Genomic DNA, 16479 nt, shown 5'->3' on the forward strand with positions numbered 1-16479 from the left:
TGATCTGCAGGCGGACCTGGATGCCATTCTTAGCAGTCTACCAGCAGAAAGGCAGAGGCATCTTCAACAAGCGACAGGTGCGAGTGATCAGAGAAGTATGAGTGCATCAAGTCAGGAGTGTACTGGTATGAAGGAACAAGTGGATGGAGCCGTGGGGGATCTGAAGTGGAGGATGAATGTAACATACCTCCAGGACCAAACCTTTTGTAAGGTTTTCCGGGTATTATTTGCTGGGTGGTGTAATTTAAAAGGATTCTACCAGTCACATTCTGACTGGTGGGAAGGGGTGAAGGAGAGGATTAGGTTTTTTTTGCAGGGCATGGGGTTTAGCTTTGGGGCAGGCTAAGAGGAATCAAGTGCGTCAATGGACTAAAGAATTGCAAGTTTTATGCTCTCAAGGTCTATTGAGCACTGGTCAAGGGTGGAAGAAAGCCAAACTCTTGCAGGATTCTTTGAATGAACATTATAGAGGAGAAGCACAGAAGTTTGTTGTGCAGTCAGGTGTATGTCAGCGTGTGCTAGATGAAAGGCCTACAAAGTTTTTCTTTTCTACTGTGAAGAGCAGGCAGAAGCGTAGCAGTATGGAATGTTTAAATACAGAGAAGGGTAAGGTCTACTCAGTTGAAGGAATGCTGAAGGCTTCAGTTGCCTTTTATAAGGAGCTGTTTGCGAATAGAGAAGTAAGAGAGTCAACAGCGGAGGGGTTTTTAGAGGATCTGGACAGGACCTTGGATAAAGTGGAGGCAGGCAGGTTAGAGAAGGAGGTCACCTTGAAGGAAGTAGAGGTAGCAATTAAGTCCTTGAAGAGAGGCACGTCTCCAGGTGGTGATGGTCTACCGGCTGAATTTTATCAAGCCTTTTTGCCTTTAGTAGGCACTGAACTGATTAAAGTTTATCAGGAAAGTCTGGAAGTGGGGAAATTGCCTTTGTCTATGAGGAGGGGGTTGGTGACCCTCCTGCATAAGAAAAATAGTAAGGAGGATTTGGCAAATTGGCGGCCAATAACTTTACTTACTACTGATTATAAGATTCTGGCAAAAGTCTTAACCATACGGCTTAAGGGGGTGTTAGATTTGGTGGTTCATCCAGATCAAACTTGTGGGGTCCCAGGAAGATCAGGCAGCCTCAATTTAGTTTTGGTCCGGGACTTAATCAGTTGGGCTGAGCAATGTCAGCTTCCTTTGGCAATCCTGAGCCTTGACCAGGAAAAGGCCTTTGATAGGGTTAGCCATTCTTTTTTGTGGTCAGTGTTGGAGAAGCTTGGGTTTGGCCCAGGGTTCATAGCCTGGGTCCAGCTTTTGTGTAGTGAGGCTTTCAGTCAGATTAGGATAAACGGGTTCTATTCTGAACCAGTGAAACAGTTGGGTGGTGTGAGGCAAGGGTGTCCTTTGTCACCCTTGTGTTATATACTGTCTTTAGAGCCTCTGATTAGTCGACTACGATTAAAAGCAGCTTTGACTGGTGTAGTAATGCCAGGTGGAGGAGGGTTAAGGCCAAAAGTGTTAGCTTACGCAGATGATATGACAGTCTTTTTGACCACTGAAAAAGATTTTGTAGTGACAGGAGATATTTTGCATAGTTTTTCAGAAGCCACAGGTGCCAAGATAAACGTCAGTAAATCTTCAGTGATGTTTGTAGGACGGTGGAGTAAGAGGACTGTGGTTCCAGGAGGGTATACCTTGTGTCAGGATGGCATTAAAATTTTGGGTGTTCGCTTTTTCAAGGTGAATAGTGCACAACAAAATTGGGAGGGGCTGTTGGAATCTTTACAGTCTAAAGTAAGCCGGTGGAGTGTTAGGGATCTGTCACTATGGGGTAGAGTACAGGTAGTGAAGGCAGATGTGTTGCCCAGTATTAACTATCTGGCTTATGTTTTTCCCCTACCTTTTTGGCAGGGGAGGAGAATGGAGAAGTTGATTTTTTCTTTTATTTGGAGAGGGAGGACTGAGTTAGTATCAAGAGCGCAGATGTTACGTCCTCTGGGTGAGGGAGGCAGAGGGGTGCCATGCCTCTCTTGGAAGGTTACGGCTTTGTTTATTGCTTTTGCAGCTCGCCTAGTGGTACAGGCTCTAGAGCATAAAGCACATGTGTTGGCTCACTTTTGGTTGGGCTGGCCTTTGAGGCATTTAACAGGGTGGAGTAATAGGGTACCTTGGTCACTGGATAGGCCTGAACATTATAAAGTGGCGGCAGACATCATTAAAGGGAATCCTTGGTGCTTGGAAGAGTCACTGTTGTTAAATCATAGGAAGCTGTATGATAGGTTGAAGGAGAGCTCTGTTAAGGAAGCTAGAGAGGCAGGGCCTCCAATTGAAGTGAACTGGTTGTCCTTGCAACCAGATTATTTGGTAGGGAGGTGTAAGGATGTGAACTGGTTGGCAGCATTAGGGAGGCTTCCAGTACGGGAGCGTTTATATAGGCATGGTCAGGGCAGATCTCCTTTGTGCCCAGTGGGTTGCGGGGAAGAAGAGACAATTGAGCACGCCTTGTGGTCATGTCCAGGAGCAGTGGCTTTATGGAAAGCAGTCACTGGCTGGTGGAGAAAGTGGGGAGGACCATTGATTACCCGGGACTTAGTGTTGTATGGAGTAGGGTTGGGAAATATAGAGAACAATCAGAGAAGAGTAGTATGGGTTACTATCTCAGAAGGGAAGCGTATCTTATGGGACTGGCGACTAAGGTGCCTGAGGAAGCAGTTGCCTGGTTTAGAACCTCAAAAGTTATTTTCAACACTTTTGGCTAGTTTGGTGAAAGAGGTAAATGGGTATAAGGTCGTTCATGGGGAGGAGGGGATGAGGGCTGTATGGGGGGGGCTCCCTCGGGTAGGGGTGGGATAAAGTCTTGGGTGTTAAAAATTTAGTACTGGTTATGAGGTTCTGATTGTAATGTGTTGTATCTTCACTTTATGAAATGATTTTTGAGTTCGGAATGATTTTTTAGTTCTGTAGGCTTGGGACATGTATGTTCAGAAAATATGTATGCCTTTGTTGCAAGTGATTAATTTGTAAATTTGTATGAGTGTATGGATTTAATAATAAAAAATAAAAAAATCTGTTCTTATCAGTTTAATATCTGATACGTCCCCCATCCGGGGACTACATATTAAATGGATTTTTAGATCACGGAGCTGGAGCCGGGGCTTGCTCTGTCCACTCCAAGCATCGGCCTGGTATTGCAGTGTCTCCAGGAACGGTGTGCTTTCCCTTTTTGGGGATTGCCGTTTATTGTGTCGAATAGCAGAACAAGGAATGAGATCTGCCATGCTGTGGTGTATTGCAAACTTTTTTCAAGCACCGGCCCATGAGCTTGGCAGTTTCCAGGCCAGTAACGGAAGGCACCCGTCCTTCCTTTCCTGGAGGGGGGCTAACCGTTGGTGTGGACGGTAGAGACGCAAATCATACCTCTGGCTGACCGCCTGGGCCTTCATACTTACCTGGCAGGGGAGACACCATGATCAAGAAGGCGGTTCACCCAGGGCGAGGCTTGCCCATTGCACTCCGGCCATGCTGACCTCTGCGAATTCCCCAAATGCGGGAATCTCGACTGCATAATTTATGGTAGTGGGGGACTGCGTTCGCGCTCTCCCCTGAAATTCTTGGTGAAACAAAGCAGAAGAGGTTTTTTCCAGGTTTTTTTTTTTTTTTTGCGTTTCAGAATGGGGAGTTCTGTCACATGCGAGGTATGTGTTGTGCGCCTGTGAAACAAAGTCAGTTACACTCTTGAAAAATCGGACCCTGGTGGGTGGTTCAGTTCGAATATAGCACAGACCTTACTTTGAAAGTCGATTGGACTGACTGCAGCCTAGCTGTAGCTGTCTCCATGTTGTTTGGTTGTCCTTTTTCAATTGGTATTAATTTTGTTGTCGCTTACAGCGCCACCGAGTGGCCTGTCGCAGCGCCCTTTTTCACCTTGCTTCTGACTGAGCCCCTGCACAGGTGTGCCGATTTGGGTGAAGGGATCTCATTCCTTCCTGGAGTTATAGCCATTCGAGCCATCTCGGACACGCCACGTTAGCACGTTTTGAGGTCCCCTCGCCAAGGTGAATGGAAATTTCCACTTTTTTGGGATGATTATTGACAGGCAGACTCCAGAGAAGCTTTCTGTGCTGCTTTGGGTGGGACTGGGCCAAATACCTGGCGCTAGGTTCCAAAAGAAGGTTTTCGACAAAATCCCAAATACCCGAAAATTTTGTCAGAGCGACGAGCCAATCTGAGACCTGCGTCTGGTTCGGCTCGAGCCAAGGATTCCCATTACATAAGGCACGTGGCTCTGCGACGAACCGTTTGGGAGTTACGAGCGATGCCGTACTTTCCGTCACTGCAGTGCCAGCGTCAGGCCGAGCGTGACGAGTCCCGGTGACGTTGCAGACAGGGGAGGGTACTACCATCCCCCAGCGTTTTTAGGTCCCCCAGACTTACCAAAGCCGAGATGGGCATCGCCGTGTCCGGCTTCCTGCCCGCTGCGTCTTAGCGGCATCGCTTCTCGGCCTTTTGGCTAAGATCACGTATCTTGTCAGACGGTTTAGACTGCGATCGCCTCTTGGAGGTTTCCTGACTCGAGATCTTTTTATATCTTGAGTCACACAACTTCGAGAGGTACATTGAACTCTGCTGCTTCGGGCTCCAACACGTTTTAAGGTAAGGTCTTTTAATTATTTATTTGGTTATTTATTATTGTATTTATTGTTGTTTTAAGTTTCTAGGCTGTTGGTGCCTCCATCATGTCGGCTGCCCGTGCCGGCGTGCGGAGGCACCACAGCGTGTGCTTTTGTTTTAAAGAGGTGAATGGCCAGCTCCTAGGGATGTCACGTCTTGACTTCTCCAGAAAGTCCTTTTTTTTTTGGAGCGTCCATTCAGGTATAAGTTTGAGGGCTCGTGTACGTGGGTTAAGGGGACCTGCGCGCTGACCCCAAAAAATTTTGGACGGACGCGGCGTCGATGTCTGCCGGCCCACGGGAGACCCCTGACCGGCGCAGGAGGATCTGGACCCCCGAGGGGCCCCGCGGAAGCCCACCCAAATTTGAGGCCCCTACATGCCATTCAGCACTTCTCCACAGGGTGGCGCACGGAGCAGTACACCTCAGGTTTAAAACAGTGGCATTTACCCGAATGGGGGGTGTACGATTTTTTTGCCCACGAAACCTATATTTGTCCATTTGACCTTTAAAGTTACAGAATGACCACGGAACCGATGCGGACCCCCATCGGACCCCCAACCCGGGTCCCACGAACCCATTATTTGTCCATTTGACCATTATATTCACACAATGACTGCGGATCATCTGCAGACCCCTTGCGGACCCCCACCCTGGGTCCCACGAACCCCGTATTTGTCCATTTGACCATTATATTCACACAATGACTGCGGATCATCTGCGGACCACTTGCGGACCCCCACCCTGGGTCCCACGAACCCACTATTTGTCCATTTGACCATTATGTTCACACAATGACTGCGGATCATCTGCGGACCACTTGCGGACCCCCACCCTGGGTCCCACGAACCCACTATTTGTCCATTTGACCATTATATTCACGGAATGACCACGGATCACATCCGGAACATTTGCGGACATATCCAAAATTGTGGTGAATGTTAACCAAAATGTCACAGATTTTGCCAAGCTGTAACTCCGCCAAAACGGGGCCAAACTGCACCAAACTCGGGTCAGAGTAAGACCTCCAGAAGGCCTACCGAACACCGATGCCCCCCCATCCATAACACCCCGGGGGGCGGAGTTATTGCCCCACACATTTTTGATAGTCAAATGGAAGTCAAATGGAATGGAAAGAGACCTAGCAACTTGAAACTCGGTGACTTGATAGCCCTCAAAGGGCCCTCTCTGAAGCCACTTCCCCCAAGTCGATAGACCCCCGGGGGCCAGAGATACGGGCCCGCAAATGCAAGAAGTCCCAAAATTTGACCGGCAATAACTCACCCAAAAAGAGAGGAAAAAACACCAAACTCAGGTCAAAATTAGACCTTTGGGAGCTCTATCCAACTACACCAGCCCCATGTTCCTATGACCCCGGGAGTCCGAGTTACGGCCCCACAAAATGTGGAATTTGAACCGTTATAACTCAGGAACCGGAATACCCAGGAACTCGAGGGTGGTCGCATACGGTAGGCTCCTCGATCTTCTAGGGATCCCCCGAATTTTAGCCTCGGGGTCCACCGCTTCGCGGAGATATTAGCAAAACAATAGTACCATCCACCCCCCTCATACCTACTCATCCATGCCGGCCAGGGTACACCCTCCCTGGCTAGAAAAGGCAGCTCGAGGGGGGTGGAAGTCGGAAGAAAATTTTTTTTTGGAGGCCTAGAGAAAACAGTTGTACTGTACACAGGGCACTCAAAGGAATCCATTTTTGTAAGTTTTATCCCATAATACTGTAGAAATATGCATAGAAAAAATGTTGGATTTTGGTTCATTTGCACCACAAATGTTGCAAGTCTTGCAGTATATTAAATAGCAATATTTTTTATTGTCAGTCTATTTCTCAAATCACTTCTAGTCTAATGAACTACACATGGGGCTATTTCATTTGTCACTTAACAGTTACTTTATTTAAAAATCTTCCTAATTCCAATTTATCCATAATGTATTGTAAAATACGTTTTATAAAACAAGAGTGCACACTTTGCAGTCTATTTCTCATTCCACTTTTAGTCCAAACAACTTCAAATGGGACTATTTCCTTGGTCACTGACCAGTCTATTTCTCATTCCACTCATAGTCTAATGAACTACATATGGCACTATTTCATGGATCACTTGCCAGTCTATTTCTCATTAATTTTCTAGTCTAATAAACTACATATGGCACTATTTCCTTGATCACTTGCCAGTCTATTTCTCATTCAAAACTTTTAGTCTAATAAACTACAAAAAGTACTATTTCCTTGGTCACTTACCAGTCTATTTCTCATTCCTTTTCTAGTCTAATAAACAATACATTTCACTATTTCAGTCTATTTCTCATTCAACTTCTAGTCTAATAATCAGTTTAACTGGTGATGATGATCGGCCTGAATAAGTTTGAAATAGAAGTGTATTAATGTGAAAACATATGGCACTATTTCATGGATCACTTGCCAGTCTATTTCTCATTCATTTTTATAGTCTAATAAACTACATATGGCACTATTTCCTTGATCACTTGCCAGTTTATTTCTTATTCAAACTTTTAGTCTAATAAGCTACAAAAAGTACTATTTCCTTGGTCACTTACCAGACTATTTCTCATTCCTTTTCTAGTCTAATAAACAATACATTTCACTATTTCAGTCTATTTCTCATTCAACTTCTAGTCTAATAATCAGTTTAACTGGTGATGATGATCGGCCTGAATAAATTTGAAATAGAAGTGTATTAATGTGAAAACATATGGCACTATTTCATGGATCACTTGCCAGTCTATTTCTCAGTAATTTTATAGTCTAATAAACTACATATGGCACTATTTGCTTGATCCCTTGCCAGTCTATTTCTTATTCAAAACTTTTAGTCTAATAAACTACAAAAAGTACTATTTCCTTGGTCACTTACCAGTCAATTTCTCATTCCTTTTCTAGTCTAATAAACAATACATTTCACTATTTCAGTCTATTTCTCATTCAACTTCTAGTCTAATAATCAGTTTAACTGGTTATGATGATCGGCCTGAATACATTTGAAATAGAAGTGTATTAATGTGAAAATATATGGCACTATTTCATGGATCACTTGCCAGTCTATTTCTCATTCATTTCATAGTCTAATAAACTACATATGGCACTATTTCCTTGATCACTTGCCAGTCTATTTCTTATTCAAAACTTTTAGTCTAATAAACTACAAAAAAGTACTATTTCCTTGGTCACTTACCAGTCTATTTCTCATTCCTTTTCTAGTCTAATAAACAATACATTTCACTATTTCAGTCTATTTCTCATTCAACTTCTAGTCTAATAATCAGTTTAACTGGTTATGATGATCGGCCTGAATAAGTTTGAAATAGAAGTGTATTAATGTGAAAACATATGGCACTATTTCATGGATCACTTGCCAGTCTATTTCTCATTCATTTTTATAGTCTAATAAACTACATATGGCACTATTTCCTTGATCACTTGCCAGTTTATTTCTTATTCAAACTTTTAGTCTAATAAGCTACAAAAAGTACTATTTCCTTGGTCACTTACCAGACTATTTCTCATTCCTTTTCTAGTCTAATAAACAATACATTTCACTATTTCAGTCTATTTCTCATTCAACTTCTAGTCTAATAATCAGTTTAACTGGTGATGATGATCGGCCTGAATAAATTTGAAATAGAAGTGTATTAATGTGAAAACATATGGCACTATTTCATGGATCACTTGCCAGTCTATTTCTCAGTAATTTTATAGTCTAATAAACTACATATGGCACTATTTGCCTGATCCCTTGCCAGTCTATTTCTTATTCAAAACTTTTAGTCTAATAAACTACAAAAAGTACTATTTCCTTGGTCACTTACCAGTCAATTTCTCATTCCTTTTCTAGTCTAATAAACAATACATTTCACTATTTCAGTCTATTTCTCATTCAACTTCTAGTCTAATAATCAGTTTAACTGGTTATGATGATCGGCCTGAATACATTTGAAATAGAAGTGTATTTATGTGAAAACATCCTAATTTCAAGTTATTCAAAATATAGTAAAATATGTTTTTATTAAACATTTTATGTATAGAAATACTATATATTTATTATGTATTTATTACATATACCTTTTTATTTACACACACATTATATAAATATGTTTAAATTATTTTTATTACATGTAATATATATATGTGTGTGTGTGTGTGTGTGTGTGTGTGTGTGAGTGTGTGTGAGTGAGTGTGTGTAAAGTAATGACACCTTAATTCAATTTCAAATATTTATTGAACTTTTTGTTTTGCAGACATTGTAAAGTCAAAATCAAAAATGCCTCAAAGTTCTGTACAAAAAAACACAATATATAAAAAGTATAATAGGAAACATGCATTATATAAGAAAAATAAAATAAATAAATAAACATGTTCAGAAAGATTCAGAGCAAACTGACATTAACCTTAACTATAACTATTTACAAAAAAAAGAAAAAAGAAAAAAGAAAAATGGAAGAGGCTATCAAAACAAATAAAAAGATAACCTTACTTTTTTATCGTAGAAATAAAAGGAGTAGAACAATTATCATAAAAAATATCAAAACAAACAATTTAAATAGCTACATAAATTATTTACGGAATTTTTTTTAAAATTTCTCCAGTCTCTTTTTTTACTTGCTGCACCAGCTTTTTAGACGCTATTTCCTGTGGTGATTTAAGTGGGGAGTTCTTCACCATCAGTCTGCGTCTGAGGACCATCTTCATTAATGTGCTTCTTTCCTTATAGAAATAATAAGAAAGGCAAAGTGTTAGTGAACATGTCTACTTGTCACAAACAGTTAAACCAATCCATGGGAAATTGTACTTACTGAAGCAGATTTCCCAGACTTCTGGCCTTCTTCGGCATCGGGAGGGCTGTCGGAGAGCGTTGGGCTGGTGGATGAGGACTTTTCCTCAGCTGGCATCTTGTGGGGTTTTGTCGTCTTTCTTCTCTTGGCACCTTGCTGCCTTGGACTATCAGCTTCCTCACCCACCACAGCTGTATCAAAGAGGCGACGGTGTTCTGCTGCCTGCTTTGCATTAAGGTTGAGGGCATAAAACCTGTCAGCTGTGGTGGTTTCGTGGCACATGAACTGTGCCACTTTGTGCCTATCTTCCGGGCAGTGAGTGTTCTTTGCCTTTTTGGAGAGAGAACAGCATAGGCAAAGAGTTAGAAAAAAAACACACCAGAAACTCATAAAGCCGGGACAAGTACAGGAATGCTTACATGGGTGGCGATGGCAGTCCTCACATCAGTAAATGTGGGTGTGCCTGGTAACCCCATGCTCGCCCACGCATCCTGAAAATACTTGTTCAAGTTTTTGCAGGAGCTGGCCTTTGAGGTAAAGAAGAAGTAGTTTGCAACTCGTCCCCCTACCAAGTTGGACCGGAGTGAAAGGAATTCCTCAAGCCACCCATACTCCTCCTGGTCCAGGGCCAGCTGGGCTGCACCAAAGGCCTGGTTGGTCTTGTGGGCTGATATCTTTAGAAACAGTGTGAAGTGGCATAAGCTGAGTTTTATTTTAAAGAAAACCATGTGGACAACGAGAGACAGAGAGAAAGAGAACCACTCACATTAATGACAAAGTGGCCTTCTGTAGCTGTCGCACGGGCATCCTCCACCTCTTTAATTGTTAAATTTTGGAACACCCCTCCACGGTGACCATAAATGCTGGCCCAGTAAGTGGTGAGGTGTCCATAAAAAGACCATTGGTCCTTTTTCTCAGGACTAGTCTTCAGACGATCTTCACAGAAAAAAAGAGAAGCATAAAGGATCACATTGATCGCCAAATAATGAGAGGAGAAAGGATTCAAAAACTTACCCAGAATCTCAGAAATAATTTTTTTGGCAGAGTCCCGGCAAGCTCGCAGTGTGGCTTTAGGGATCAGGCGGGCCTCCTTGGCTTGTTTTACAGCCAGCTCGTGGACTGCCACGCTGCGCTTTACTGGGCGGGTCAAGTTCTGGATTTCCCTCCTAATCCCAATGAAAGCCACACGGGAGAGCCGGCATGTGGGCGGCGGGGTCTCATTAAGATATTTGAGGAACTGTGCCACATTTTTTAGGTAATGGTGCACAGTTGGCTCTGCAATGTTGCATTTCCTTAAAAAAGACAGCCAGGACCGGACCTTTGCCCTGTTGTCCAAAAACATCAAGCTGGCCAGATTGGTCTGGCCAGCTGACATATATGAAATAAAAATTTTTATTCTAAAAATCTTTGAGGACACATTATTTATTAATTTCGGAGTGGGGTTGATGCCCTCCCAGTGGGCCCTGGACTCCTCAATGAGCTGATCTGCAAAAAGAAAGCACAAGAGAAGGACCAGGTGAGTCAGGTCGATAACATAGAGGTAAACACTAACAAACATTATTATTATTATTATTATTATTATATTAAATTAAATTAAATTAAATTAAATATATAATAAATTATATATATATATATATATATATATATATATATATATATATATATATACATATATATATATATATACATACATAATATGTGTGTGTATATGTATAATTATATTACTATAATTTTCTAGTCTAATAAACTACAAATGGTACTATTTCCTTGGTCACTTATCAGTCTATTTCTCATTTCTCTTGTAGTCTAACAAACTATAAATGGGGCTATTTCCTTGGTTCACTTACCAGTCTATTTCTAATTCAACTTCTAGTCTAATGAACAACAAATGAGATTATTTCCTTGGTTCACTTACCAGTCTATTTCTCAGGTAACTTCTAGTCTAATAATCTACAAATAGGAGATTTATTAATGAAAGTTATTGTATGGTGTTATCAAAGTGACAAGTGTCATACTCACTTAGGGCTGGCACGTGGTCCGGAAAGGGGTATGGTGCATCGGAGGAGTGGGCCTTCTTTGAAGGCCCGGCGACCTCCTCCTCGGGTCCTGTGGCTGGCTCTGCCTCAGGCCTGGTGGCTGGCTCTTCATCTAGTCTGTCAACCTGCGACTCTGAGCACTCCTCCTCCCCAGGGCTGTTGAGGGCCGATAGCAGACTATGTGTTGCCCGTGCAACCTGCCTAGAGGGGGTGGGATTTGACCGCTTCCTCAGCTGCCGGTACCGCCGTGAGAAGCTCTCCCAGAAGCAATGGATAGGAGAAGCTTGCGCTCCTTCACATTCCGCACCTTGTGAAAGACACGAAGGTGTTGGCTTAGCTGATTATAGCCACGAAAGCACAAGGGACAGTCGTCCAAAGCCATATCTACTTTTGTTAAAACACTAAAGGATGAATAGCAAAAGGATGAATGCAAGGGACACTGCCCAAGCATTGGTTACTTATATAACTTTTTAGGTCCCATTTGTAGTCTGTTAATACAACTTTGAGTCTAATACATTAGAGAGCACAATTTGCAGTCTATTTCTCATTACACTTCTAGTTTAATAAACTACAAATTTGACTATTCCTTTGATTCACTCACCAGTCTATTTTTCATTCTTTTTCTAGTCTAATAAACTACAAATGGGACTATTCCCTTGGATCACTTACCAGTCTATTTCTCATTCAACTTCTAGTCTAATAAACTACAAATAGTACTATTTCCTTGGTCACCTACCAGTCTATTTCTCATTCATTTTCTAGTCTGATAAACTACAAATATGACTATTTCCTTGATTCAGTTACCAGTCTATTTTTCATACCACCTCTAGTCTAAGAAACTACAAATGGAACTATTTTCTTGGTGACTTACCAGTCTATTTCTCATTCCACTTTTAGTCTAATAAACTGTAAATTACCTTGGTCCCTTACCAGTCTATTTCCCATTCATTTTCTAGTCTAATGACTAATGACATCCACTCCCCGGCTAGAGAAGGCAGCTTGAGGGGGGTGGAAGTCGGAAGAAAATTTTTTTTATGAGGCCTAGAGAAAACACTTGTACTGTACTCAGAGCACTCAGGGAATCCATTTTTGTAAGTTTTATCCCATTTTACTGTAGAAATATGCATAGAAAAAAGTCAGACCAGGGGGCCGTCTATCCGACGACACTAGCCCCATGTCCCCATGACCCTGGGGGTCAAAACGGCCAAAACGGGGCCAAACTGCACCAAACTCCGGACGGAGTAAGACCTCCAGAAGGCCTACCGAACACCGCTGTCCCCCCATCCATAACACCCCGGGGGCCACCTCCCCCAAGTCGAAAGACCCCCGGGAGCCAGAGATATGGACCCGCAAATGCAAAAAGTCCCAAAATTTGACCGGCCATAACTCACTCGAAAAGAGGAGAAACAACACCAAACTCTGGTCAAAATTAGACCTTTGGGAGCTCTATCCGACGACACTAGCCCCATGTCCCTATGACCCCGGGGGTCCGAGTTACGGCCCCCCAAAATGTGGAATTTGAACCATTATAACTCAGGAACTGGACCACCCAGGAACTCGAGGGTGGTCGCATACGGTAGGCCCCTCAAGCCTCTAGGGATCCCCCGAATTTCAGCCCCGGGTTCCACCGCTTCGCGGAGATATTAGCAAAAAAATAGTACCATCCACCCCCCTCGTACCTACTCATCCATGCCGGCCAGGGTGCACGCTCCCTGGCTAGAAAAGGCAGCTCGAGGGGGGTGGAAGTCGGAAGAAATTTTTTTATGAGGCCTAGAGAAAACACTTGTACTGTACTCAGGGCACTCAGAGGAATCCATTTTTGTAAGTTTTATCCGATAATACTGTAGAATTTGCATAAAAATGAGCGTTGAATTTTGGCACACATGTGCACCACATGTGGTGCGTATCTCACTTTTCATTAAATAGCAACTGTATTTGCAACAAGGAATGAGATCTGCCATGCTGTGGTGAATTGCGAACTTTTTTCCTGATGCGCCCTCCTGGGGTCTTGGACTCTTCCATGAACGATGCACCCACCTGAGGTCTTTCACAGACGAGGTGATGCACCGAATCAGGTGTGTTTGGTTAAAGAGAGTCATCTAAAACCGGCGTTGGGAAGCACCGGCCCATGAGCTTGGCAGTTTCCAGGCCAGAAACGGAAGGCACCCGTCCTTCCTTTCCTGGAGGGGGGCTAACCGTTGGTGTGGACGGTAGAGACGCAAATCATACCTCTGGCTGACCGCCTGGGACTTCATACTTACCTGGCAGGGGAGACACCATAATCAAGAAGGCGGTTCACCTAGGGCGAGGCTTGCCCATTGCACTCCGGCCATGCTGACCCCTGCGAATTCCCCAAATGCGGGAATCTAGAGCTGCATAATTTATGGTAGTGGGGGACTGTGTTCGCGCTCTCCCCTGAAATTGTTGTTGAAACAAAGCAGAAGAGGTTTTTTTCCAGGGTTTTTTTTTTTTTTTGCGTTTCAGAATGGGGAGTTCTGTCACATGCGAGGTATGTGTTGTGCGCCTGTGAAACAAAGTCAGTTACGCTCTTGAAAAATCGGACCCTGGTGGGTGGTTCAGTTCGAATATAGCACAGACCTTACTTTGAAAGTCGATTGGACTGACTGCAGCCTAGCTGTAGCTGTCTCCATGTTGTTTGGTTGTCCTTTTTCAATTGGTATTAATTTTGTTGTCACTTACAGCGCCACCGAGTGGCCTGTCGCAGCGCCCTTTTTCACCTGGCCTCTGACTGAGCCCCTGCACAGGTGTGCCGATTTGGGTGAAGGGATCTCATTCCTTCCTGGAGTTATAGCCATTCGAGCCATCTCGGACACGCCACCTTAGCACGTTTTGAGGTCCCCTCGCCAAGGTGAATGGAAATGTCCACCTTTTTGGGATGATTATTGACAGGCAGACTCCAAAGAAGCTTTATGTGCTGCTTTGGGTGGGACTGGGCCAAATACCTGGCGCTAGGTTGCAAAAGAAGGTTTTCGACAAAATCCCAAATACCCGAAATATCCGTCAGAGCGACGATTCAAGGATTCCCATGACATAAGGCACGTGGCTCTGCGACGAACCGTTTGGGAATTACGAGCGATGCCGTACTTTCCGTCGCTGCAGTGCCAGCGTCAGGCCGAGCGTGACGAGGCCCGGTGACGTTGCAGACAGGGGTACTACCATCCCCCAGCGTTTTTAGGTCCCCCAGACTTACCAAAGCCGAGATGGGCATCGCCGTGTCCGGCTTCCTCCCCGCTGCGTCTTAGCGGCATCGCTTCTCGGCCTTTTGGCTAAGATCACATATCTTGTCGGACGGTTGAGACTGCGATCGCCTCTTGGAGGTTTCCTGACTAGAGATCTTTTTATATCTTGAGTCACACAACTTCGAGAGGTACATTGAACTCTGCTGCTTCGGGCTAAAACAAGTTTTAAGGTAAGGTCTTTTAATTATTTATTTGGTTATTTATTATTGTATTTATTGTTGTTTTAAGTTTTTAGGCTGTTGGTGCCTCCACCATGTCGGCTGCCCCTGCCGGCGTGCGGAGGCACCACAGCGTGCGTTTTTTATTCAGGCAGGTTGAGGGGAAGCTCCTTGGAATGTCCCGTATGGACTTTTCCAGCAAGCTGATCCAAAAGACCTTAGCTTTTAGATCTGACGACCTGAATTGTTTGATGACTCTGCCCTTGAACAAAGGATTTGATGTCAGTTTTAAAACCGCTTCCCTGCTTAATGACTTTTGGCAAAGGTTTGATTCAGTTAAAGCCCAGTTCTCCATGTTCACTGTCGAGAAACTTTCTGATAACACACTTAAAACTGTGATTGTAAGGATGTTCAATGAAACAGTGACTGGAGATGATATTTATGTTTGGTTGGGTAGATTTTGCACTGTTCGAGGCCAGCCTGTCAAAGTGTTAGATGAAGATGGGATTTGGACATGCTCCTGGCGAATTCCCATTAAACAATGGGAAGACGCTGGGGGCTACCAGGGCCTGAAACATCTGCCTTCCATGATTGTGCTCGGAGAGAACAGAGGCTACATACCAAACTCTGCAGGAAGGGTTGCAGGTTTGGTCATCTCGCTGAAGCATGCCAAGAATTAGTATGTGGGAAGTGTAGAGAAATTGGTCACAGTTTGATTATTGTACCAATTTCAGACGGTGCAATCTTTGTGGAGAAACAAACCACCTCTACAGAGACTGCCCTAAAAGTTTTGCCAACAAGCTCAAAATGGCCACCCCACATGGGCAACAAACGAATGAACAAAGGAAAGAGGAGGCGGTCCCTGAGGTTTTGGCGGGAATTTCAAATTCCCAGCCGGCCTCAGGGATTGGGCAGGAAGGAGGAAGTGGGACGGCCACAGGGGCGGAGGCAACGGAACAGGAAATGGTCATGGAAGGAGAGGAAAGTGAGGAAAAAACCAATTCCTCACTAGTAACAGTTTCGGATGGGGTGCAGGAATCTACCGGGAGTGAGACAGAGTGTTCACTCCCTAACGCTCAGGTGCAAAAAAGACCTGCGGGGTCTCCTCTGATTGTAACGGAGGAGAAAAAATCTAGGGCAGCATATAAGCTTGATAGTATCGATTCGGTAGATCTGGAGCGCATGTGGCCCCTAGAGTCCCCTAATGAGGTATCCTTTTTGCACATTAAGCTAACAGCATCGTCGCCAAAAGAGCCACAAGAGGTTTCCTCTGTGGCCTCTGAAGCGACAGGCATTTGCCCTCCTGATCCCAGCTCATCTGAGGAAAAGGAAAGGCAAATGCAACAAGATATAACATGATTTTAATCGTATCTTTGTAGTCTTTTTACTGTCTTCTGTTTTAAATGTCTTATACCTTTTTAACCCTACTGCTCATGGCCCTCACCATCTCTACTATCAATGTAAGAAGTGTGAGGTCCACCATTAGAGCACAGAGTATTTTGTCCCTTTTAAAATCTTTTAAGTCAGATTTGTTTTTATTACAAGAGTGTTCTCTGCCCTTT

The 16479-nt window shown here is 43.8% G+C and overlaps 2 non-coding genes and 1 pseudogene across 2 annotated transcripts; all 3 read left to right on the forward strand.

Annotated features, from left to right (window-relative positions):
• Positions 1 to 3022: 3022 nt before the first annotated feature.
• Positions 3023 to 3203, forward strand: LOC132134713 (U2 spliceosomal RNA; annotated as a pseudogene).
• Positions 3204 to 3425: 222 nt separating this feature from the next.
• LOC132134768 (U1 spliceosomal RNA) lies at positions 3426 to 3589 on the forward strand. The gene has a single exon (XR_009429762.1). It is a non-coding gene; the product is annotated as a U1 spliceosomal RNA (small nuclear RNA).
• Positions 3590 to 13752: 10163 nt separating this feature from the next.
• Positions 13753 to 13917, forward strand: LOC132134657 (U1 spliceosomal RNA). The gene has a single exon (XR_009429712.1). It is a non-coding gene; the product is annotated as a U1 spliceosomal RNA (small nuclear RNA).
• The last annotated feature ends 2562 nt before the right edge of the window (positions 13918 to 16479 follow it).

This window comes from Carassius carassius, unplaced genomic scaffold (genome assembly GCF_963082965.1).
Source record: "Carassius carassius unplaced genomic scaffold, fCarCar2.1 SCAFFOLD_61, whole genome shotgun sequence".
Taxonomy (NCBI): Eukaryota; Metazoa; Chordata; class Actinopteri; order Cypriniformes; family Cyprinidae; genus Carassius; species Carassius carassius.